Here is a 5,731-nt window from a genome sequence, read left to right on the forward strand (position 1 = left end):
GCGCAGAGCCATAGGCGAGGAGCTCCACAAGCTGATGGTCGCAGGGTTCATCAAAGAGGTATTCCATCCCGAATGGCTTGTCAACCCTGTGCTTGTGAGAAAGAAAGGAGGGAAATGGCGGATGTGTGTAGACTACACTGGTCTAAACAAAGCATGTCCGAAGGTTCCCTACCCTCTGCCTCGCATCGATCAAATCGTGGATTCCACTGCTGGGTGTGAAACCCTGTCTTTCCTCGATGCCTACTCAGGGTATCACCAAATCAGGATGAAAGAGTCCGACCAGCTCGCGACTTCTTTCATCACACCTTTTGGCATGTACTGCTACGTTACTATGCCATTTGGTTTGAGGAATGCGGGTGCGACATACCAAAGGTGGATGAACCACGTGTTTGGCGAACACATTGGTCGAACGGTCGAGGCTTACTTCGATGACATCGTAGTCAAGACAAGGAAAGCCTCCGACCTCCTCTCCGACCTTGAAACGACATTCTGGTGTCTCAAGGCGAAAGGCGTAAAACTCAATCCCGAGAAGTGCGTCTTCGGAGTCCCCCGAGGCATGCTCTTGGGGTTCATCGTCTCCAAGCGAGGCATCGAGGACAACCCGGAGAAAATTGCGGCCATCACCAACATGGGGCCCATCAAGGACTTAAAAGGCATACAGAGGGTCATGGGATGCCTTGCGGCTCTGAGCCGCTTCATCTCGCGCCTCGGCGAAAGAGGCCTACCTCTGTACCGCCTCTTAAGAAAGACCGAGCGCTTCACTTGGACCCCAAGGCCGAGGAAGCCCTCGGGAACCTGAAGGCGCTCCTTACGAACGCACCCATCCTGGTGCCTCCCGCTGCCGGAGAAGCCCTCTTGATCTACGTCGCCGCTACCACTCAGGTGGTCAGCGCCGCGATCGTGGTTGAGAGACGAGAAGAAGGGCATGCATTGCCCATCCAGAGGCCGGTCCACTTCATCAGTGAAGTACTGTCGGAGACCAAGATCCGCTACCCCCAAATTCAGAAGCTGTTGTACGCAGTAATTCTGACGCGACGGAAGTTGCGACACTACTTCGAGTCTCATCCGGTGACTGTGGTGTCATCCTTCCCCCTGGGGGAGATCATCTAGTGCCAAGAGGCCCCGAGTAGGATTGCAAAGTGGGCGGTGGAAATCATGGGCGAGACGATCTCGTTCGCCCCTCGGAAGGCCATCAAGTCCCAAGTCTTGGCGGACTTTGTGGCTGAATGGGTCGACACCCAGCTCCCGGCAGCTCCGATCCAACCGGAACTCTGGACCATGTTTTTCGACGGGTCGCTGATGAAAACAGGGGCAGGCGCGGGCCTGCTCTTCATCTCGCCCCTCGGGAAGCACCTCCGCTACGTGTTGCGCCCCCATTTCCCGGTGTCCAACAACGTGGCTGAGTACGAGGCTCTGGTCAACGGGTTGCGCATCGCCATCGAGCTAGGGGTTCGACGCCTCGACGCTCGCGGTGACTCGCAGCTTGTCATTGACCAAGTCATGAAGAACTCCCACTGCCGCGACCCGAAGATGGAAGCCTACTGCAACGAGGTTCGGCGCCTAGAGGACAAGTTCTACGGGCTCGAGGTCAACCACATCGCCCGGCGGTACAACGAGACTGCGGACGAGCTGGCGAAGATAGCCTCGGGGCGGACAACGGTTCCCCCGGACGTCTTCTCCCAAGACCTACATCAACCCTCAGTCAAGACAAACGACATGCCCGAGCCCGAGGTACCCTCGGCTCAGCCCGAGGCACCCTCAGCCCCCGAGAGTGAGGCACTGCGCATCGAGGAAGAGCGGAATGGGGTCACGCCTAATTGAAACTGGCAGACCCCGTACCTGCAATATCTCCACCGAGGAGAGCTACCCCTTGACAGAGCCAAAGCTCGGCGACTGGCGCGGCGCGCCAAGTCATTCGTCTTGTTGGGGGACGGGAGGGAGCTCTACCACCGCAGCCCCTCAGGCATCCTCCAGCGATGCATATCCATCGCCGAAGGCTAGGAGCTCTTACAAGAAATACACTCGGGGGCTTGCGGTCATCACGCAGCGCCTCGAGCCCTTGTTGGAAACACTTTCCGACAAGGTTTCTACTGGCCGACCGCGGTGGCCGACGCCACTAGGATTGCTCGCACCTGCCAAGGGTGTCAATTCTACGCAAGGCAGACGCACTTACCCGCTCAGGCTCTGCAAACAATACCCATCACCTGGTCATTTGCTGTGTGGGGTCTGGACCTCGTCGGTCCCTTGCAGAAGGCACCCGGGGGCTACACGCTCCTGCTGGTCGCCATCGACAAATTCTCCAAGTGGATTGAGGTCCGACCCCTAAATAGCATCAGGTCCGAACAGGCGGTGGCGTTCTTCACCAACATCATCCACCGCTTCGGGGTCCCAAACTCCATCATCACCGACAACGGCACCCAGTTCACTGGCAGAAAGTTCCTGGACTTCTGCGAGGATCATCACATCCGGGTGGACTGGGCCGCCGTGGCTCACCCCATGACAAATGGGCAGGTAGAACGTGCCAACGGCATGATTATGCAAGGACTCAAGCCGATGATCTACAACGACCTCCACAAGTTCGGCGGGTGATGGATGAAGGAACTCCCCTCGGTGGTCTGGAGTCTGAGGACAACGCCGAGCCGAGTCACGGGCTTCACACCGTTTTTTCTAGTCTATGGGGCCGAGGCCATCTTGCCCACAAACTTAGAATACGGTTCCCCGAGGACGAGGGCGTACGACGACCAAAGCAATCGAACCAACCGAGAAGACTTACTGGACCAGCTGGAAGAGGCTCGGGACATAGCCTTACTACACTCGGCGTGGTATCATCAGTTCCTGCGACGCTACCACGCCCGAGGGGTTCGGTCCCGAGACCTCCAGGTGGGCGACTTGGTGCTTAGACTACGATAAGACGCCCGAGGGCAGCGCAAGCTCACGCCTCCCTGGGAAGGGTCGTTCGTCATCGCCAAGGTTCTGAAGCCCGGGACGTACAAGCTGGCCAACAGTCAAGACGAGGTCTACAACAATGCTTGGAACATCCGACAGCTACGTCGCTTTTACCCTTAAGATGTTTTCAAGTCATTCATACACCTCGTTTACATACGCCAATAAAGTCTAACCATCAAGGAAGGGTCAGCCTTGCCTCGGCAAAGCCCGACCCTCCCTTGGGGGCTAGAAGGGGGGAACCCCCTCTGCGTCAAAATTTTACTCGGAAAAGGTCTTTCTGCCAGAACGTCTTTCGTGCTTTTCGACTACTTCGAAAGTGGGATCCTGAAAACGACGGAGTACACGTAAGCAGCCAAGGCCGACCGAGCCGAGGGACTCCTATGCCTCCGGGATACGGATACCTCACTCATCACCTTCTGCGATAAGTAACTCACGCTCGGATAAGCGATTCCGCTGACCGAACAAGTCTCAATGCTCGGAAACTTTTCCGCTGAAATGATTTTTCGTGCCTTCTCGATTATATCGATAGCAGAATCCTACGGACGAGTAAGAGTACACGTAAGCGACAAGGCCGACCGAGCCGAGGGATTCCTACGCCTCCGGGATACGGATACCTCACTCATCACCTTCCGTGAGAAGTAACTCTCGCTCGGACAAACAATTCTGTTACCAACAAATAAGTCCAGATACTCGAAACAAGAGGAAAAGAAACACAGCTTTACAACGAGACGACAGTATGTTTGGGCCTCGGCGGCCGCAAAAAACATATGCATACTACAGGCGAACTGATCCTGCAGGATCAGACGTCGATGGAGGGGGAGCAGCAGCACCCTTGGCGTCAACTCCACCTTCGGCGAAGTCCGACCGAGCCTCGGACGGCAACACGGGCGAAGGATCTCCGCTCCGAAGGACGACGTCAGCACCACGCCCGGGCCATCGCCGCCAGGGTCTCCTCCAGGAACCCGGCCCAAGCAGACGGCTCGGCCGGCCGCCCCGAAGCCTCAGCCGGTTGTCCCCTGAGGACACCAGCCCGGCTCGTGGCCTCGGCAACCCAACTCCGGCGCTGGTCCCACCAGTGGACGGTCCGGCTAGGCTCCGGCCGACGAAGTCTTCTTTTCGAGCCAACTCCGCCTCTGTCCGCGCTGACACCGCTGCCTTCGGCCCCGGCTCACCGCAGAGCGGCCGAGGGTTCCTTTAACTAAGCAAGAGAAGCCTCGAGTGGCAAGGCCGACCGAGCCGAGGGACTCCTACGCCTCCGGGATACGGATACCTCACTCGTCACCTTCGCACGAGGCAACTCACACTTGGTTAAGCGGTTCAGTTAGTCGACAGGCGAGTCCTAGTGCTCGAAATAGAGAAAAAACACGGCTTTGTGCCACAAATACATACATGTTCAGGCCCTGACAGCCACAATGAACAGACACCGGCACTCAATTTGCCATTACAAACGGAACTCCGGTTCCACCCCCGCAGGTACGAACAACCCCCCACATCGGAGGGCCTGCGGGGCGATGAAACCCCATGTGGCTCACCGCCGCCCGCTCCGGCAGCAGCGACAACGACTTCCGCTTCGGGCAGCCAAATAGCAGCGGTGATGACCTCAAGGCAGACGCTGCTGCGACAAGGCCCTCGCCCACGTCCCCGCCCAAGGGGCGAGGACATGCAGAAGGCTGTAGAGTTGGAGGTCAGTCCGCGGGTGGCGCCGACTATCTCGTCGGCGGAGAAACCTCTTCCGGCTGCCTCGATGAGAGGTGGCACCGGAAGCAGCGCTGAAGCCGCTCAGACCGGAGAGCCAGACACGCGGCAGCTGCCAGCGCCACGAACGGCGAACGTCCTTCCCCCCGATCACTGAGGGAAGGAGCGGGCCGCTGCCCGCGCGGAGACAGGCCCCAACTCGGCGCACTCCCCTCCCCAGCACTGATGATGAACATCCTTGAAGCTGAGGGAGGGGCAGAGGCCGCAGCAAGGCTTGCTTCTCCCCACCCTCGAACTGGTAGTCACCGTCTTGGGTGACCATCGGCGAGGGGATGCAGTCGGGCTGCCTGATGAAAATCCTTGAAGCCGAGCGATGGCTGAAAGGTACCAACTTCCGTGAAGTTGTGTTCCTCCAACGAAGACAAGACGAAAGCAACGCGAGCGCTCCCCATCCGGGGGCTCGGAAGGTGGAAGGGCGCGATGCATGAGGAGAGTGCGAAGAAATGGTTGCCATCCAAGGGGGTCACCCTCCTTTTAAAGGTGACTCTCCCCACTTGTGTCCTCAGCCGTCGCGGACCGAGTCTTCTCCAACACGCTCCAAGGTCCTCCTCCTACGACACGGGGGCTGGGTCCCACGCGTCATGCAAGCTGGCCCAGGACAGAAGGAGCCAAAACTGTCGCGCGCAGTGCGCGCAACTGCCCAGCGGTTACAAGCCTTCCTCCACTATCGCCCGGACCAGCGGGTGAAAGGGCGGACCGCCATGCAGGCGGCATGCAATCACCCGGACTTCGACGCGTCCAGCATGGAGGCCCAGGCCCACACGTCATGTAACCGGCGCGCCGGTTACTACGTGCAAGAAACTGCACCTCCACGCGCCAGTACCGCGCCTTCTCGACTGCGGAACCGGTGCCGCGACTCGCGGCGACCCTGCGCATGACCCAACAGTGCCAACCGAGCACATCGGTCACGGGTCAGTCAGCCGCGGGAGAAGGCGCGACGGTCGATACGGCCAGAAATGGGCTGGCAGTAATGGCGGTGGCAGGCGGGCAGAAGCAGTAGTCAAGTCGTCAGCAAGCTCACGCCCCCTCC

Source organism: Zea mays, chromosome 6, assembly GCF_902167145.1.
Source record: "Zea mays cultivar B73 chromosome 6, Zm-B73-REFERENCE-NAM-5.0, whole genome shotgun sequence".
Taxonomy (NCBI): Eukaryota; Viridiplantae; Streptophyta; class Magnoliopsida; order Poales; family Poaceae; genus Zea; species Zea mays.